The following is a 21,889-nucleotide window of genomic DNA, read 5'->3' as shown; positions in this document are numbered from 1 at the left end:
CACATTACAAACACCGAGTCAAATCAGCTCTGTTATTTTCCGTTTTTTCGACTGTTTTCCGTACCTTGGAGACATCATGCCTCGTCGGTGTGTTGTCGGAGGGTGTAACAACACGAACAGGCATGGATTCAAGTTGCACCAGTGGCCCAAAGATGCGAAAGTGGCAAGAAATTGGACGTTTGTTCCGCACACTTTACCGACGAAAGCTATGCTACGACAGAGATGGCAAGAATGTGTGGATATCCTGCGACACTCAAAGCAGATGCATTTCCAACGATAAAGTCAAAGAAATCTGCCGCCAGACCCCCATTGAATCTGCCGGAGTGTGTGAGCAATTCAGGGACAAAGGCCCTCGGTAGCACGGCAAGCAATGGCGGCAGTTTGTTCCCGCAGACGAGCGAGCTAAACCCCCTGGATGTCTTGGCTCACACCGTCCCTTATGCCACCGAAGATGATCAAGAGAAGAATATCGACCCTAGCTTCCCTGGCCTGCTGACATGAGGGTATGTCTACAGAATATATTAATTGATGAAAATTGGGCTGTCTGCACTCTCAAAGTGCATGTTGTTGCCAAATGTATTTCATATGCTGTAAACCTAGTTCATAGTTGTTAGTTTTCTTTAATGCCAAACAAACACATACCAATCATTGGTTAGAAGGCGATCGCCGAATTCGTCCTCGCTTTCTTCCGTGTCGCTGGCTGTCGTGTCGTTTTCGTGGGTTTCGCTTGCATACGGTTCAAACCGATATGGCTCAATAGCTTCAGTTTCTTCTTCAATTTCGTTTTCGCTACCTGCCTCCACACTACAACCATCCGTTTCAATACATTCGTAATCTGTTGAATCGCTAAAGCCGCTGAAATCCGAGTCTGAATCCGAGCTAATGTTGCTATACCTTGCAGTTCTTTCCGCCATGTTTGTTTGTGTTGGCTTCACTATGTGACGTCACAGGAAAATGGACGGGTGGTTAAAATCAGGCACTTTGAAGCTTTTTTTAGGGATATTGCGTGATGGGTAAAATTTTGAAAAAAACTTCGAAAAATATAATAAGCCACTGGGAACTGATTTTTAATGGTTTTAACAATTCTGAAATTGTGATAATGTTCCCCTTTAAAGGGAGAATCATATACAACAACTTCCTTACTTAGTACTAATAAGCAATCATTCTGAAGTTATTGAGGGAAGACTCTTAGTTAATGGCTTACAGGTTGTATAATAATGCATTAATAAGTACTTAGTAATTACTAATTATCTTGTAGTTTGAAAGGGAAAAAAAAAATAGTGTCCAATATTGCAACAAATATTATATTATCTAACTTTGTTGGTCAAAATCCAAATAAATACCTAAATATTTGCATAACTTATGGTTTCGAAGCAAGTTATCCATCAAATCATATGCTATAAAAATGACCAATAGATTTAACTGTAAAAAAAAAAAAAAAAGTTTTTTTTTTTACAGTATATTACTGTAAGTTGAAAAAAAAACCAACCAATGTTGGTTTTTTTACACTTTTTTTTTTTTAAATCCACGGTTGATGATTTTATTGCACCACATTTTTATTATGGTAAAAAACTGGCAGCTGAATTGCCAAAATAAAATTAAACAGTGGTACTGTATTTCTATTTACAGTAATATGTTGTAAAAAATAAAATAATAAAATAGCACCATATATTTTACAGTAAAAGTCTGGCAACTAAGCTGCCAGTTTTTATTTGGTAAAAAAAAAACAGTGGTCAAATCCACAGATTTTTTTTTTTACTATTTACTTAAACATTTTTTTAAATATTTTAAATTCATAGGCAAATTCATTAATTTTTACTGTTACAAGCGGCCCTCTAATGGCAGCCGTGACTGCAGTGTGGCCCTCAATGAAAACAAAGGTTAGGGTTAGGGTTAGGGCCATGCAGAATAAGGCATTGATAAGTACTTAATAATGACTAATTAAGAACCAATATGTTAATAATTTGCATGCTTATAAGCAACTAATTAATGGTGAATATGTACCCCATACTAAAGTGTTACCTAATTATTTAATGTTTCTCTCCGGCCCGGTAGCAAATGCTTCACGGACCGGTACCGGTCCCAGGACCAGTGGTTGGGGACCACTGCTTTAGAGCCTTTCCGCATGTTTACGGGCCATGTGTGCATAAAGAAGCAGTCGCCTTATCAGTGTCCAGAGGGTAAGTACATGTGACAGTAGATATACACAAACTCTTGATCCCTATCTTGATAGCTTGTCAGATAATGACCATGCACAATTGCTCGGATATGAGCGTTTTCCACGGTTGTGTTTGTGCCTTTTGGCTGGCGGCCACCAGCCAGAAGGCACAATTCACCGTTTGTAGGCGGACCCCGCTGTGTGCCCTTTGACCACATTAACCGCCGCCGTCAGACTCATCCCTCTTATCGCCCGGAATCAAACATTAAAAGAGGGAGGGAGCCAGAGGTGAGTCGTAAAAGTGGCAGAAATAAATAAGTCAAATGTCAGAAGATTCTAGAATAAGAATGCAGATCTGAGAGATAATGTGTTGAAAGTAATGATGACAACATGACGCCATGCATGTCACCTCTTTCTAAAATTCGGCATCTTATAAGTGGGTGGAGTTTAGTCGTTTAGTCCCTTTTTTTACGAGGACCATTAGTCGTTACCTTGACTGTCGCGGTTTTAAGAGCAGCTTGGCCTTGGAGTTACCTGGATACACCTGAAGGAGAGCGATAACAGCGACTCGCTCTCGACCACTCCTTGCTCCTATCTGAGCGTCTTCTGGGCCCGGATCCGCCATCTGTCTGTCTGTCGAGGTTTGACCGCCGGCGCCCTGTCTGTCTCAAAGATATCAGCATACAGTATCTGGTCTGAAAGTGGAATGGAATGAATATGCTTTAGAATAGTCAGTGTACAGCTTGTATAGCAGAAAATAATAAGTTAATACTAATGCTGTCAAAGACCGTATTTTCCGGACCATAGGGCGCACCGATAAATGGTCTATTTTTGATCGTTTTTCATATAGAAGGCGCACTGGATTATAAGGCCCATTAAAGGAGTCATATTATTGTTTCTTTTTTCTAAATGTAAACACTTCCTTGTGGTCTACATAACATGTAATGGTGGTTCTTTGGTCAAAATGTTGCATAGATGATGTTTTAGAGATCATTTGAAGTGAAGTGAATTATATTTATATAGCGCTTTTTCTCTAATGACAAAGCGCTTTACATAGTGAAACTCTATCTAAGTTACAATTAAACCAGTGTGGGTGGCACTGGGAGCATGTGGGTGAAGTGTCTTGCCCAAGGACACGACGGCAGTGGCTAGGATGGCGGTAGCGGGGATCGAACCTGGAACCCTCAAGTTGCTGGCACGGCCGCTCTACCAACCGAGCTATACCGTCCCAAGCCGCTTTCTGACAGTCGCTTCAGGATGTGCCGTTTTGTGGGCGGTCTTAATGACGTGGTTCACCTTCTCCCCGTCATCTTTGTTGTAGCGGTGTAGCGTGCAAGGACGGGAGTGGAAGAAGTGTCAAAAGATGGAGCTAACTGTTCTAATGACATTCAGACTTTACTTAAATCAATAACGGAGCAGCATCTCCTCATCCGTGGCTCACTAGTGCAACAACGTCCGACCGGAACTCTCTAATAACTAAAATTCCTTGGGGGAATAATGTAAACTCACTACGCCGGTATGTTTTAGCGCTTTCATGGCGAGTTTGCTGACAGATATAAGTAAGAACTTTACACTACTTTACATTAGAAATGGCAACAGCGGAGGATCGCCTACGGAGTCCGCACAGACTACAAAGGCGGATGCGCGCAATTTTTCAGGACTTATGCAGATCCCAAATACACATTAGCAGGTACCAGAAGGTAAGAAAAGTAGCTTTTGCATAATATTGTGAAACAAAACGCCAGATAATATAATATACTTGTATATTGAAGCACATCAAGCGGTGCGGCTTCATAGCTTACCAAAGTCGTACTAAAACATTTTGATAGATTTTTTAGCGCTGTGTGTAATGTTCTATATTTGCAATGGAACATATAAAATATTGGTGTTGTTTACTTGAGTCTAGGGATGTCCGATAATATCGGCCGATAAATGCGTTAACATGTAATATCGGAAATTATCGGTATCTTTTTTTTTTATTATTGGTATCGTTTTTTTTATTTTTTATTTTTATTTTTTTTATTAAATCAACATAAAAAACACAAGATACACTTACAATTAGTGCAACCCAAAAAACCTCCCTCCCCCATTCACACTCATTCACACAAAAGGATTGTTTCTTTCTGTTATTAATATTCTGGTTACTACATTATATATCAATATATATCAATACAGTCTGCAAGGGATACAGTCCGTAAGCACACATAATTGTGCGTGCTGCTGGTCCACTAATAGTACTAACCTTTAACAGTTAATTTTACTATGTAACTGTTTTTATATTGTTTTACTTTCTTTTTTTATTCAAGAAGATGTTTTTAATTTATTTATCTTATTTTATTAATTTTTTTAAAAAGTACCTTATTTTCACCATACCTGGTTGTCCAAATTAGGCATAATAATGTGTTAATTCCACGACTGCATATATCGGTTGATATCGGTATCGGTAATTAAAGAGTTGGACAATATCGAAATATCGGATATCGGCAAAAAGCCATTATCAGACATCCCTACTTGAGTCATATTGCAGTCTGCGCGTATATGTTATGTGTGACTGCCATCTTCTGGTCACATTTATCATTTCACCATAAAGTAGCTTCGAGGTTGGTAAACAAAATCAGAATTATTCCGTTTATTAGGTGCACCGGGATATAAGGCGCACTGTCGAGTTTTGAGAAGAAAAAAAGGATTTTAAGTGCGCCTTACAGTCCAGAAAATACGGTAATTATTTTTTAAACAGAATAAGACTTTTGAACTTGAAGTTATTACTTGCTTGCACAATATAAATTAATTTAAAGGTGCTCTCCAATGATCCGTCTGGAATTTGACAGTTTCGTGACGTATTTTGCTTTACTTATGTCACCGGATATCTCCATATATGGTAGAGGTGTACCCAAAGAGCTTTGCACGAGTCCGCCCTTTTCATACAGTTGTAGTGCAAAGGTCCTCCTTTTTTTTTTGTGGGGCAGGCTGGCTCGTACATGCACATGCATGCTAAAATCCACCACTTTTGCCATTTCTAAAAAAAAAAGTGGCATACATTTGTTATTTAAATCTGTCAGTAGAGTCGATATGGAAGCTCTAAAAACTACAACATGGCTGACGAGGTGGGGTTGGCCCAGAGGAGGACTTAAAAAGAGCACGTAAAAAAGTCTGCCTGCAAAACGAGCATTATGAAGGCGCAGACAGAAAGCGGCTTGAAGATGATCTGTAAAACTAAATCTATGCAAAATTTTGACCAAAGTTTCACCATTACATGTTATGTGGGTCCCCAACCTTTTTGTAACTGCGGACCGGGGGAGGAGGGGGGTATGTTTTTTTTTTTTTTTTTTTTTTTTTTTTTTTTTTATCATGTGTGGTTACGGACTGTATCCCTTGCAGACTGTATTGATATATATTGATATATAATGTAGGAACCAGAATATTAATTACAGAAAGAAACAACCCTTTTGTGCGAATGAGTGTAAATGAGGGAGGGAGGTTTTTTTTCAGTTGGTGCACTAATTGTAAGTGTATCTTGTGTTTTTTATGTTGATTTAATTAAAAAAAATAAAATAAAAATTATTTATTTTTTTATTTATTTTTAAGTTTCTTGGTTGGGGACCACTGACGTAAACCACAAGAAAATGTTTTAAAAGGGGAAAAAATAGAATATGACCCTAATAAAAGACAGTAATGTTTGGACACAAATGTAGTTTTATTGTCATAATGTAATACGGCAATATTTTTAAAGGTTTTACTTGAATACACAACATGTATTTGTTTAAAACCTGTTAAGAGTATTATTTAAAGTCCAGTCCGGGTGTGTTTTAAAGTGAAATGTGCCAGCGAGCACACCAATCAGTCTCCTCACTCATCTCTGCACTTGTCATGATCCGCTGCCCCGCATCGTGTTTTGTTTAGTTTGATATTTCTTTAAGTGGTGATTAGTTCTGTTTCAGCACCCTTGTTTGTTTTCTTTGTTGCCATGGGTGCGGGTTTTTGTCACCTGCCTCTGATTAGTGGTGGGGACACGCACCTGCTCCCCGTCACTAATCAGAGAGCTATTTATTCCTGCCTCTTATTCGCTGCAGTTCTACAAGGATTCTACTTGCTTCTTGCTCCTTTTGGCGTTAAGTCTTTACCGTAGCGTCCCACGCCCCTTTTTGTATTTTGGTAGTTTGGCTTGATTATTGGATTAAATCATCTTTCTCACCTGCATACTGCTGGTTGACGTCCATCTGCATCTTGGGGGAACGACCACCGGCAAACTATGCGACCTCGACGTGACCGCACTGACCTGATCACTGACCGTTTAACAACCTGTGTCATCTTTCAGGTAACCATCCATGGTGCGGTCAAAATAAATTGTATGATTAATCTGCGTGTATACAAACCCCGTTTCCATATGAGTTGGGAAATTGTGTTGGATGTAAATATAAATGGAATACAATGATTTGCAAATCCTTTTCAACCCATATTCAATTGAATGCACTACAAAGACAACATATTTGATGATCAAACTCATAAACTTTATTTTTATTTTATTTTTTGCAAATAATAATTAACTTTAGAATTTCATGGCTGCAACACGTGCCAAAGTAGTTGGGAAAGGGCATTTTCACCACTGTGTTACATGGCCTTTCCTTTTAACAACACTCAGTAAACGTTTGGGAACTGAGGAGACACATTTTTTAAGCTTCTCAGGTGGAATTCTTTCCCATTCTTGCTTGATGTACAGCATAAGTTGTTCAACAGTCCGGGGGTCTCCGTTGTGGTATTTTAGGCTTCATAATGCGCCACACATTTTCAATGGGAGACAGGTCTGGACTACAGGCAGGCCAGTCTAGTACCCGCACTCTTTTACTATGAAGCCACGTTGATGTAACACGTGGCTTGGCATTGTCTTGTTGAAATAAGCAGGGGTGTCCATGGTAACGTTGCTTGGATGGCAACATATGTTGCTCCAAACCCTGTATGTACCTTTCAGCATTAATGGTGCCTTCACAGATGTGTAAGTTACCCATGTCTTGGGCACTAATACACCCCCATACCATCACAGATGCTGGCTTTTAAACTTTACGCCTATAACAATCCGGATGGTTCTTCTCCTCTTTGGTCCGGAGGACACGACGTCCACAGTTTCCAAAAACAATTTGAAATGTGGACTCGTCAGACCACAGAACACTTTTCCACTTTGTATCAGTCCATCTTAGATGAGCTCAGGCCCAGCGAAGCCGACTGCGTTTCTGGGTGTTGTTGATATAGGGTTTTTGCCTTGCATAGGAGAGTTTTAACTTGCACTTACAGATGTAGCGACCAACTGTAGTTACTGACAGTGGGTTTCTGAAGTGTTCCTGAGCCCATGTGGTGATATCCTTTACACACTGATGTCGCTTGTTGATGCAGTACAGCCTGAGGGATCGAAGGTCACGGGCTTAGCTGCTTACGTGCAGTGATTTCTCCAGATTCTCTGAACCCTTTGATGATATTACGGACCATAGATGGTGAAATCCCTAAATTCCTTGCAATAGCTGATTGAGAAAGGTTTTTCTTAAACTGTTCAACAATTTGCTCACGCATTTGTTGACAAAGTGGTGACCCTCGCCCCATCCTTGTTTGTGAATGACTGAGCATTTCATGGAATCTACTTTTATACCCAATCATGGCACCCACCTGTTCCCAATTTGCCTGTTCACCTGTGGGATGTTCCAAATAAGTGTTTGATGAGCATTCGTCAACTTTATCAGTATTTATTGCCACCTTTCCCAACTTCTTTGTCACGTGTTGCTGGCATCAAATTCTAAAGTTAATGATTATTTGCAACAAAAAAACGTTTATCAGTTTGAACATCAAATATGTTGTCTTTGTAGTGCATTCAATTGAATACGGGTTGAAAAGGATTTGCAAATCATTGTATTCCGTTTATATTTACATCTAACACAATTTCCCAACTCATATGGAAACAGGGTTTGTACATGAATAATGCAATATTGGTGTGATTAATCTCATAAGTTAACAGTTAACTTGTCTAAATGGCTGACGACACACGTGATTTGCAATGGCGGATGGTACCATCATGTTCTGAGGCTGCATGAGTGCTGCTGGCATTGGGGAGCTGTGGTTCACTGAGGGTAAACATTTATTCCAAAACAGGCGAGTCCACCTCACAGTAAATGTGCATATTGTATCCAAAGTGTTAATATTTATTGTGACTGTGAATGTTAAAACACTTTGCGTACCGCCACTTCCCTTGCTGAAGAGTTCACACCTGGTCACTGCATCGCCTTCCGTTTTCCTCAGCAAGGCACTTGTCATCTTGGAGGTGTGTTTGGGCAGCTCAGCGTCTTGGAAAAAAACAGTTTCTTAATGTCACAGTATATGTTGAAATTGATATTTTGTTTCAACAAACCAGTGCCAGCAGCACTCGTGCCACCCAGACCTTGATACTACCACAACCATGCTTGACAGTACTTATTACTCGCCAGCTATTTGGACAATACAGTAATGTCTGTTTTCAGGGGCTAGGAAATGTGTACTGCTATACAAGATGTACATTGATTACTCTAGAGCAGTGGTCCCCAACCTTTTTGTAACTGCGGACCGGTCAACGCTTGAAAATTTGTCCCACGGACCGGGGGGGTATGGTATGGGTTTATTTATTTTTTATTTTTTTTGTCATAAATACAATCATGTGTGCTTACGGACTGTATCCCTGCAGACTGTATTGATATATATTGATATATAATGTAGGAACCAGAAATATTAACAGAAAGAATCAACCCTTTTGTGTGTGAGTGTAAATGGGGGAGAGAGGTTTTTTGGGTTGGTGCACTAATTGTAAGTGTATCTTGTGTTTTTTTGTTTATTTAATAAAAAAAAAAAATAATAATAATAATAATATATATATATATATATATATATATATATTTTATTTTATTTTTATTTTTTTCTTGTGCGGCCCGTTACCAATCGATCCACAGACCGGTACCGGGCCGTGGCCCGGTGGTTGGGGACCACTGCTCTAGAGCACTTCCAGGTTTTACTTATTTGGTAATGTCCCTCGAGAACATGGGTATATAAAGTGTGGCCCGGGGGGGCATTTGCGGCCCACAATAAATAAAAAATGATTGGCCCGCGACACATTCTACAGACAAAATTAAAAAAAAATGTTTTATTAGAAAACAAACCAAAAAAACAAAAACTGGAGCCAGCCCATTTTCCACCAAAAATGGATCCTGAAAAATAAAAACACTGTTCACTTGTACGTCTTTGACAGTGTGTTTGATTAACATATGTACACACTTCTCGTGAGATATAGTAAGATTTTGAATTTGTTAAAGCCCTTGTGTAATAATGATACTAATTAGGGATGTCCGATAAATGCTTTAAAATGTAGTATCGGAAATTATTGGTATCGGTTTCAAAATTATCGGTATCTGTTTCATTAAGTAAAATTTATGACTTTTTAAAACGCCACTGTGTACACGGACGTAGGGAGATGTACAGAGCGCCAATAAACCTTAAAGGCACTGCCTTTGCATGCCAGCCCAGTCACATAATATCAACGGCTTTCCACACACACAAGTGAATGCAATACAGGTCACACTGAGGGTGGCCGTATAAACAACTTTAACACTGTTACAAATATGCGCCACACTGTGAACCCACACCAAACAAACACATTTCTGGAAAACATCTGCACTGTATCACAACATAAACACAACAGAACAAATACCCAGAACCCCGTGCAGCACTAACTCTTCCGGGACGCTACAATATACACCCCCCGCCCCCCCAACCCCGCCCACCTCAACCTCCTCATGCTCTCTCAGGGAGAGCATGTCCCAAATTCCAAGCTGCTGTTTTGAGGCATGTTGAAAAAAATGATGCACTTTGTGACTTCAATAATAAATATGGCAGTGCCATGTTGGCATTTTTTCCCATAACTTGAGTTGATTTATTTTGGAAAATCTTGTTACATTGTTTAATGCATCCAGCGGGGCAACACAACAAAATTAGGCATACTAATGAGTTAATTCCACGACTGTATATATCGGTATCGGTTGATATCGGAATCGGTAATTAAGAGTTGAACAATATCGGAATATCGGCAAAAAAAGCCATTATCGGACATCTCTAATACTAATAATAATCGAGAATAATAACAATTGATTAAACTACATTGTATTGTTTTTTTGTTCTGTTTCGGAGTATGTTTGGACCCCGGGAGGCAAATGCAGAAAATAAGCCTATTTATTAGGAAAACACAGGTAACACAAGAACTAAGCACACAGCAAACAAAGGTACAACATTGAGGTACAAACAAAAACAATCCAGTCCAGAATATGGGCTCATGATGGGTTTTAAGATTTTGAATGTACAAAACCCAAAACCAGTGAAGTTGGCACGTTCTGTAAATCGTTAATAAAAACAGAATACAATTATTTGCAAATCCTTTTCAACCTATATTCAATTGAATAGACTGCAAAGACAAGATACTTAACGTTTGAACTGGTACATTTTGTTGTTTTTTGCAAGTATTAGCTCATTTGGAATTTGATGCTTACAACATGTTTCAAAAAAGCTGGCACAAGTGGCAAAAAAGACAGAGCAAGTCGAGGAATGCTCATCAAACACTTATTTGGAACATCCCACAGGTGAACAGGCTAATTGGGAACAGGTGGGTGCCATGATTGGGGATAAAAGCAGCTTACATGAAATGCTTAGTTATTCACAAACAAGGATGGGGCGAGGGTCACCACTTTGTCAACAAATGTGTGAGCAAATTGTCCAACAGTCTAAGAACAATATTTCTCAACAAGCTATTGCAAGGAATTGAGTGATTTCACCACATATGGTCCGTAAGATCACCAAAAGTTTCACAGAATCTGGATAAATCACTGCACGTAAGCGGCCAGGCTGAAAACCAACATTGAATGCCCGTGAACTTCAATCCCTCAGGCGATACTGCATCAAAAAGCGACATCCGTGTGTAAAGGATATCACCACATGGGCTCAGGAACACTTCAGAAAACCACTGTCAGTAACTACAGTTTGTCGCTACATCTGTAAGTGCAATTTAAAACTCTACTATGCAAAGCCAAAGCCATTTATCAACAACACCCAGAAACGCAGCCGGCTTTGCTGGGCCCGAGCTCATCTAAGATGGACTGATGCAAAGTGGAAAAGTGTTCCGTTGTCTGACGAGTCCACATTTCAAAAATATTTTTTGGAAACCGTGAACGTCGTGTCCTCCGGACCAAGGAGAATCAATCAATCAATCAATCAATCTTTATTTATATAGCCCTAAATCACAAGTGTCTCAAAGGGCTGCACAAGCCACAACGACATCCTTGGTACAAAGCCCACATAAGGGCAAGGAAAAACTCACCCCAGTGGGACGTCGATGTGAATGACTATGAGAAACCTTGGAGAGGACCGCATATGTGGGTAACCCCCCCCCCTCTAGGGGAGACCGAAAGCAATGGATGTCGAGTGGGTCTGACATAATATTGTGAGAGTCCAGTCCATAGTGGATCCAACATAATAGTAAGAGTCCAGTTCATAGTGGGGCCAGCAGGACACCATCCCGAGCGGAGACGGGTCAGCAGCGCAGAGATGTTCCCAGCCGATGCACAGGCGAGCGGTCCACCCCGGGTCCCGACTCTGGACAGCCAGCACTTCATCCATGGCCACCGGACCTGTGCCCCCCCCCCCCCCCCCCCTCAAGGAAAAGGGGAGCAGAGGAGAAAAGAAAAGAAACGGCAGATCAACTGGTCTAACAGGGGGGCTATTTAAAGGCTAGAGTATACAAATGAGTTTTAAGATGGGACTTAAATGCTTCTACTGAGGTAGCATCTCTAATTGTTACCGGGAGGCCATTCCATAGTACTGGAGCCCGAATAAAAAACGCTCTATACCCCGCAGACTTTTTTTGGGCTCTGGGAATCACTAATAAGCCTGAGTTCTTTGAACGCAAATTTCTTGCCGGGACATATGGTACAATGCAATCGACAAGATAGGACGGAGCTAGACCGTGTAGTATTTTATACGTAAGTAGTAAAACCTTAAAGTCACATCTTAAGTGCACAGGAAGCCAGTGCAGGTGAGCCAGTATAGGCGTAATATGTTCAAACTTTCTTGTTCTTGTCAAAAGTCTAGCAGCCGCATTTTGTACCAACTGTAATCTTTTAATGCTAGACATAGGGAGACCCGAAAATAATACGTTACAGTAGTCGAGACGAGACGTAACGAACGCATGAATAATGATCTCAGCGTCGCTAGTGGACAAAATGGAACGAATTTTAGCGATATTACGGAGATGAAAGAAGGCCGTTTTAGTAACACTCTTAATGTGTGACTCAAAGGAGAGAGTTGGGTCGAAAATAATACCCAGATTCTTTACTGATTCGCCTTGTGTAATTGTTTGGTTGTCAAATGTTAAGGTGGTATTATTAAATAAATGTCGGTGTTTAGCAGGACCGATAATCAGCATTTCCGTTTTCTTGGCGTTGAGTTGCAAAAAGTTAGCGGACATCCATTGTTTAATTTCATTAAGACACGCCTCCAGCTGACTACAATCCGGCGTGTTGGTCAGCTTTAGGGGCATGTAGAGTTGGGTGTCATCAGCATAACAATGAAAGCTAACACCGTATTTGCGTATGATATCGCCTAGCGGCAGCATGTAAATACTAAAGAGTGCAGGGCCAAGAACCGAACCCTGAGGAACTCCGCACGTTACCTTAACATAGTCCGAGGTCACATTATTATGGGAGACGCATTGCATCCTGTCAGTAAGATAAGAGTTAAACCACGATAAAGCTAAGTCTGACATACCAATACGTGTTTTGATACGCTCTAATAAAATATTATGATCGACAGTATCGAAAGCAGCGCTAAGATCAAGAAGCAGCAACATAGATGACGCATCAGAATCCATCGTTAGCAGTAGATCATTAGTCATTTTTGCGAGGGCTGTCTCCGTAGAGTGATTTGCCCTGAAACCGGATTGAAAAGGTTCACAAAGATTGTTAGACACTAAGTGTTCATTTAGCTGCTGTGCGACAATTTTTTCGAGGATTTTCGAAATAAAGGGAAGGTGGGACACCGGTCGGTAGTTTACCATGAGGTCAGGATCAAGGTTAGGTCTTTTGAGCAGAGGATGAATAACCGCTTTCTTGAATGCTAGGGGAACAGTGCCAGAGGAAAGTGATAAGTTTATAATATTTAGCACTGATGGACCTAATAATACAAAAAGCTCCTTGATAAGTTTCCCAGAAAGTGGGTCAAGTAAACATGTTTGTTTTATCCCACTTACACGCTGTAATAGTTCCTCTAATGTTATTTCATCAAAAAGAGAGAGACTATTTTGTATTGCAGTATCCGTCGTAGATACAGTTGTATCTGTGTTCATAGAACCCAGTTGTAGCTGGGATGCGTTGTCTTTAATCTCCTTTCTAACGAGTTCAATTTTCTTATTAAAGAAATTCATAAAGTCATCTGCCGAGTGGGTGGAGCTATTGGGAGGAGTCCCTTGTTGGGTTAGCGATGCTACTGTACTAAACAAAAATTTAGGGTCGTTTTTGTTGAGGCGGATGAGATTTGAGTAATATTTAGCTTTAGCTAAGGTAAGCATGCGTTTATACGATATTAAACTATCACTCCATGCTTGATGGAAAACCTCAAGCTTGGTCGCGCGCCATTTGCGTTCCAACTTTCTACATGATAATTTATGAGCTCTGGTTTCTTCTGTAAACCATGGGGTGCGCCTTTTAGGGGCCCTTTTTTGTTTTAGCGGTGCTATACTATCAATGGTTTTGCGCAGGGCATTGTCAAAGTTGTTAGTGAGGTTATCAATAGAGCCGACATAATTTGGGAATGGTGCCATTACCGAAGGCAGTAGGTCAGCAAGAGTCATCGTTGTGGCAGCATTAATGTTGCGGCTTCTATAGCAGTTATTATTATTATTAGTTTGTTGACAATGAGTCAGAACTTCGAATTTTATAAGGTAATGATCGGACATTACTTTAGTATACGGGAGTACCATAACTTTGGAGGTGGTGACACCCCTGACCAGCACTAGATCTATCGTATTGCCGTTGCGATGCGTAGGTTCATTTATTATTTGTGTAAGACCACAGCTATCGATTATAGTCTGGAGCGCCACGCACTGAGGGTCCGATGGGGTATTCATATGGATATTAAAGTCCCCCATTATGATTATATTGTCTGCGTGCGTCACTAGATCAGCAACGAACTCTGAGAATTCATTAATAAAGACCGAGTAGGGCCCTGGGGGGCGGTAGATAACAGCCATATCAAGAGGCAGCGGTGCGACAGACCTCATAGTAAGCACCTCAAACGATTTGTATTTATTATTTAGGTTAAGGGTAAGGTTAAAGTTTTCATTGTATATTAGTGCGACCCCCCCACCCCTTTTAAGGGGACAGGCAATATGCGCATTCGTATAGTTAGGAGGAGATGCCTCATTTAGCGCAAAAAATTCGTCTGGTTTGAGCCAGGTTTCGCTAAGACCAATGACGTCAAGATTGTTGTCTCTAATGACCTCATTAACTAATAACGTTTTGGGAGACAATGATCTTATGTTTAAAAAGCCCATATTATAAGTATTGGGCTGTTTTGACGAGTTTTTGTTTAAATTATCCGTAGTAGAAATATTAATAATGTTGCGTTTATTATTCGTAGTGCACTTTAAATAGTTTCGACCATATCTAGGAATTGATACGACGGGAATTTTCAGATTGTTTGCTTGATGCTGCGATCGACTGAACGCATCATGATTTGCCACCTCAGTAGAATGCATATCTACCCCGGACACATTCACAACAGAAAACACATTATGTGAGTTGTGTTTTATTCTAAGAAAATTGCTATGCGTACAGGAATTATCCAGCCTGGTGCTGGCTAGTTCTAGCTTAACTGACTCCTCACCCGGACTAGCAGGCTCTGTAATTGCCTGTGACCGGGCTTGCTCTAGTGTAGTTAGTCAAATGTGACTTAAACAGTAGTCTATGTTCTTAGACAGGATGATGGCGCCTTCCTGGTTAGGGTGAAGGCCGTCCCTCATCAGCAAGCCTGGTTTGCCCCAGAAAGAGGGCCAATTATCAATAAACGTTAGTCCCTGTTGTCTACAGAAGCTAGCCAGCCACTTGTTAAGCGAGACTAATCTGCTATATCTCTCATCATTGCCTCTCGCAGGCAGGGGGCCAGAGACAATTACTCGATGCCTGGACATCTTTCTAGCGAGATCACAAGTCCTGGCTATGATTCTCTTTGTAATCTCTGACTGTCTCATTCTAGTGTCATTGGAGCCAACGTGTACAACTATATTCGCATAACTAGTGGTGCGATTAGCCTGTCGTACGTGTTTACTAGGCCTGTTGCGAGTTAGCTCCCTAAGATTAGCCTCAATGTCAGGTGCTCGGGCCCCAGGGATGCACTTAATTGTGGCTGGTTTGCTAAGCTTTATGTTTCGGGTGATGGAGTCCCCTATGACTAAGGTGTGGTGCCCGGTAGACTGGGGTGTAGGACTAGCTAAAGAGCTAAATCTATTATGCGTCTCAACCGGTACACCGTAGCTTGTAGGCCGCTTAGGACTACTACAGGCTGGGCTAGTTAGCTCGCTACAGCTAACGCTAGCAGATGTGTCCGCAACATCTAAAGTTACGAGATTACTCTGCTCTAACTGGCGGACACGGCCCTCTAGCAGAGCCAGCCTCTCCGTGAGTAAGGTGCAAGACGCGCAGGAAGCCATACTCACGGTGTTTTCTGTCACCGTGTGAAGTTCCTGCTGTCTTCCGAGAAGTCCTGGTCACGGTGTGCAGGAGTAGACTCCTTCTGACCGGCGACCGGCGACGCCTTTCTCCGCGCTAGCTTCGTTAGCTTAGCAGCTAGCTAATATTGTTATAGGCGCAAAGTTCAAAAGCCAGCAAATCACGGCGTGCGTTCTCTGGGAGACGGCAAAAGTAGTTATGCGAGGAAAAATTATTTCTTATTCATCATACAAAAAAAAAAAGGAACGTTTACTAGAGCAGGAACTTGAAAATGAAATAAAAATATTAGAATTAGCTTATGCGAATTCACAACATGATCACACTCTGAACAAACTGAGAAAACTCAAATTAGATTTAAGAGAAATAATTGATAAGAAAAGTCAATTCCTGCTCCAGAGGTTACGCTTAGAAAAATTTGAACATGACAATAAACCAAGCAAATATTTGGCTAACCAACTAAAATTAAACAAAGGAAAAAACTCTATACCATCCATCAAGGATTCAGCTGGGAACATTACACACGTTCCTGAGGAAATTAACTCCATCTTTAGAGACTTTTACAGAAACTTGTATACACCCCAGATTGACCCATCTCTTTCAGACATTGAGACATTTCTCAATGGTATAGACTTACCTAAATTGAATACAAGGCAGGTATCAAATTTAGATCTTGCTATTTCTGTAGGCGAACTACACGATGCTCTTCAACAGATGCCAAACAATAAAGCACCAGGGCCTGATGGGTTCCCTGTGGAGTTCTACAAAACATTCTGGTCACTGCTACCTCCGATATTTACGAAAATGGCTTTAGAGATTAAAGAAAACTCGTTCCTTCCTCCAAATATGAACTCTGCCACGATCAGTCTCTTGCTAAAACCTGATAAAGACCCAACACTTCCATCCAGTTACCGGCCAATCTCCCTGATTAATGCTGATCTTAAAATTATCTGCAAAGTATTAGCTCAAAGATTAGAAAAAGTCACTCCATATATAGTACATCCTGATCAAACAGGTTTCATCAAAGAGAGACAATCGTCCAACAATGTTCGCCGTCTACTCAATGTGATAGACTATTCTGTTATTCATAATCTAAAAACAGCTGTTGTTTCATTAGATGCTGAAAAAGCATTTGATAGAGTGAACTGGAATTTTCTTCTAGCTACTCTACAGAAATTTGGATTTGGAGACTCATTTATAGAATGGATTAAGGTCCTATATAGTTTTCCTACAGCTTCGGTTAGAACGAACAGCCAAATATCTCCAAGGTTTAATCTTATGAGGGGCACAAGGCAAGGGTGTCCACTTTCTCCGTCACTGTTTGCTATATTTATTGAACCTCTTGCAACCGCTATTCGACAGCATGCAAATATTAAAGGCATCCATACCGCAACCGTTCATCATAAAATAAGCCTTTATGCTGATGATGTATTACTTTTCTTACAAAATCCACATTCTTCTCTTCAAGATACAATCTCACTTATCAATAAATTCAGTTCTATTTCAGATTACTCCATCAACTGGTCCAAATCTACTGTGTTACCAATTAATTTTGACTTTCAGAGCACCTCATCGATTCCACTGCATAAAGGGAACATTAAATACCTGGGAATCAATATTTCCTCCACATTGTCAGATCTGAATCGCTTGAATTACTCCCCAATCTTAAAATCGATTGAGGATGATCTGGCGCGTTGGAAAACACTGCCAATCTCACTTATGGGAAGGGTTTCTACCGTGAAAATGATGGTCTTGCCTAGGGTTAATTATCTATTTTCAATGATTCCAACCAAACCTTCTCAAATCTGGTTTAAGTCACTAGACTCACACATCAATCAGTTTCTTTGGAAGAGTAAACCAGCACGAATCAGCCTTAAAACTTTACAAAAACCCAAAGAACATGGGGGTCTAGAACTCCCAAACTTTTCCTATTATTTCCTTGCAAATAAACTACAATATATATTAAAATGGATCAATCCCACTTTATTAGATAGTTTATGGTTAGAGATTGAACAATCACTTAGCCAGGAGATCCCAATTTCTAACTTGCCCTTTATTAGCCAAATTCTCCGAAAACACAACTGCTTTAAAAGTATTAATATACGCACTACCTTAACAGCTTGGTGGGAGTTTTTGAAAATAACTGGGTCCCCGCTCACTCCATGCCAATTTACGCCTATTTGGAATAATTCTGATTTTCTTTTAAACAAGAAGCCATTGAACTTTCCAACATGGTATGATAAGGGAGTCGGATGCCTTGGGGATATCATCAATGCAAACAGTTTTATCTCTTTTAAAAGTTTAATAACACAATATGCAATCAATCCTAATAAATTTCTAGAATATATACAAATCAAATCTGTAATCAGCGCAAGATTCAACAAAACAACATGGGAAAGTAATCCTACGACCGTTAAATTCTTCAAAACATCTGCCCCCAAAGCTTTATCCAAATTATATGCTCTCTTATCAAAAATAGATAACACAATAAGTATTCCAACTTCTAAATGGCACTCAGACGTATCAACAAGCTGTGACCCAGAATTCTGGAAACAAATATGCCTCAATACTACTCGTTTGATTAAGAATCCAAATGTACGACTGATTCAGCTCAAAATACTTTACAGAATACATTACACCGGTCTAAGAATGTATAAAATGGGTTTAGCTGACTCTAACATCTGTGTACACTGCTCAGATAATAAGATAGATAATTACTTGCATTCAATGTGGTCCTGTGCTCCCGTGAGTAACTTTTGGCTTGGAGTGTGCGAGAACCTATCATTAGCGTTAGAGATTCCTATTCCCATCTCCCCCGCACTCTGCCTGTTGGGTGATCTCTCCGCAACTGATCTTGATATAAACAAAACATACCTCCTTATAAATGCGTTAGGCATCGCCAAGAAAACTATTCTCATAAATTGGAAATCAAAAAATAATTTATGTATAAACCTTTACAAAAACATTTTATTAGATTATGTAGTTATGGAAAGAATGTCTGCTGAATCAAACCAACAACTGACAGAATTCCGATCTCTTTGGGCACCGCTAATTAATTTTCTGACCTGACTCCCTTGGGGGCCGGGGATGGGGCTCTGTCCCGGGGGTCTTGCTCCGTGGGTGGGGGGTCCTGAGTGCCGGGGGGGCCGTGTGCCGCGGGGTCGGGTGGTCCTGGGGTGTGTTTCCTGGTTCTGGCCTGGCGGGCCGGTCCGTGGGTGGTCTGGTGGCTGGGGGTGGGTGGAGGTGCCTGGGCGGGTGTTGGGGTGCGGGTGGGGCTGTGGGCGGCCGCCTTGGGTTGGTTGGGGGGGCTGTCCCTCCCGTGGGTGGTTGGGCGGGGGTTGCGCCCGTGGGGCTGGGGTCTTGCCGCTGTCGGGCGGGGGTCGGCTCGTGCCCCTCTGGCTCCGGGTGTCCGTGGGCTTCCTCCTTCCCCTGGGGCGCGGGGCGGGGTCTGCCCGGGGTCGCCCTGCGCTGCGGCTGTGCGGGCCTGCCTGGTGCCGGGTTGGGGGGAACTGCTTGCCTCCCTTGTTGGGGCCCCGGCGGTGCTGCCCGACTGCCCTGCGGGAGTCCCCCTCCTGTGTTTTACTCTGCCCTTATTTTTTTAATTAATTTTATTTTTTTATTTTAATTTATTTTATGTGTATATATATATATATATATATGTGTATGTGTATATGTGTATATGTATGTATGTATATATGTATGTATGTATGTATGTATATATGTATGTATGTATGTATGTATATATGTATGTATGCATGTATGTGTGTATATATATATGTATGTGTGTATGTGTATATATATATATATATATATATATATTATTATTATTATTATTATTTTATTTTTTTTAATCTATTTAATATATTTAACTTATTCTGTTAAATTATATATGGGTACGCGTGTATGTGGGTGTGTGTACGTTTGTATATATGTATGGTGAAATCTGTGTGTATGTATGTAGGTACATATGTATGTGTCGCTGCCCCGGTGTGCATTGCTGATCGCGGCGCCGGGTCTGCTGAGGTGCCGTGGCATGCCGGCTGTGGGCGCAGGGCTGGGCCCTTATGGCTTTTTGCCGGATGGGATGCCTGGTGGGTGGTGGGCGGGGGGGGCCTGGACGTGCGGGAGGGGCTGCGGGGTTTGGTGGCGTTGGGCACTGTTGGCGACCAGGCCTCTTGTTTATTTTTATTTATTTTATTTTATTTAAAGGGTTTATTTTTATTTTATTTTTCTTTTTTTATTTTCTTTCTATTTTTTTCTTCTTTTTTTTTTCTTTTTTTTTTTTTATTCTTTTTTTTGTGTGTGTTGTGTATGTATGTGTTTGTGTATATGTGGGCTTATGTATATGTGTGTGGGTGTATTAATGTGTATATATGTGTGGATGTGGATGTTTATATGTATATGCATGCGTGTGTATATAAATGATAAATGTATGTGTATGTAGATGTATATGCATATATGTATGTGTGTATGTATGTGTATATGAATGTGTAGGTGTGTCCATGGGTGTGGATGTCCAGTGGCTCAATTGGCCTGGCTGTGGATGAGTTGGGGTAGGTGGGTTGGTGGCCTCGGTGGTAGCCGGGGGTGTGCGTTGTTGTGGTTTACGGGGTCGGTCGCTTTTTTGTTTTGGTTTCGGCGGCCGCGGGTGTTTACGCTGCGGACGGGCGGTGGTGGTGATGGTTGCTGCGGTGATACCAGCGGTTGGCATCGCTGTGTTGGGTTGGAGTGGTTGGGGGACTGTGGCTGGTGTCTGTGCGCTTGTGGGGTTGTGGGGCTGGCTGGCGTTGGCTTGCCGGCTGGTTTGGGGGCTGGCGGGCGGACGGGATGCATTGGCTTCCTCCCCCGTTGGGGGGCTCCTTCCCCTGGCCGGGACTCGTATGGGCACGTTGCTGTGTGGATGGCCGGGATGCGGTGTTTGCATTGGGCGTGGGGGCTTTGCGGTTTTTCTGCGTTTGGTTGCCGGTATGGGCTCTGCAGGGTTGGGTTGGGGCGGGCGGGGGCTGGCTTTGTTTGGCGGGGGGGAGGGTTCGCGTGGCGTCACGTTAAAGTGGTCTGGTGTGGGTCACGGGCTGTGGCGGGGGGTGGCGGCCTCCTGGCCGTAGTTCCTGGTTGTCGGCCGCGTGGACTGGGGGGATGTCCGGGCCCTCTACTCCTCCTACTTATAGCGCACACAGTCACACATATATAGGACTTTGGGGATTGTCCTGCGGGGAGGCATGGCGGGGGGTTGAGGATGCCTCCAATGGGGCTCCAGTCCTCCTGTCTTGTCCCCTGCTCGTCCATCCCTCAATCTTAGCTGCATATTAGACACTTAGGATTTGGGGGGCTTGGTTTGGTTGGGACCCACCATGACCTTGATGTCCCCCAATTTTAATCGCATTATTAGTTCCCACAAGCATACATATCTCACTCACGCTACAGTACACACATCAATAGGGACTGGAGGTCGGCTGTAACGGCTGACCTCCTAATTTTAACTACACAGTAGACACTCTGGGGGCCTTGTACACATGCATGGGGGGTTTGGGGTTCGGCGCACCTCTCATTGCCTCGTCGGCCGGCGGGGACTGCGGTCTGGTGGCCTGCCAGGCTTTTATTCATTTATTATTGTTATATATATTTTTTTATTTTTAATGTATTTATTATTTTTATTTTTATTATTTACTTATTTTTATTTTATTTTATTTTATTTTATTTTATTATTTTTTTTATTTTATTTTATTTTATTTTTTTTTATTTTATTTTATTTTATTTTATTTTTTTTTATTTATTTATTTTTTTATTTTATTTTTTTATTTTTTATTTTTTTTTAATCTTATTATTTATTTGTGTGTGGCGTCGCGCGGGTCTCACTTCCTGTTGGGTGGGGTCCGTGCCCGTGTGGCCCGACCTTGCGCTGTGGGGTCTCTGTTGGTGACTTGATGTGGTGGCGGCGCAGCCCCCGTGTCTGGTCTGGATG

Source organism: Nerophis lumbriciformis, linkage group LG18 (genome assembly GCF_033978685.3).
Source record: "Nerophis lumbriciformis linkage group LG18, RoL_Nlum_v2.1, whole genome shotgun sequence".
In the NCBI taxonomy this organism is placed as follows: domain Eukaryota; kingdom Metazoa; phylum Chordata; class Actinopteri; order Syngnathiformes; family Syngnathidae; genus Nerophis; species Nerophis lumbriciformis.
This window is presented reverse-complemented; position numbering follows the sequence as displayed.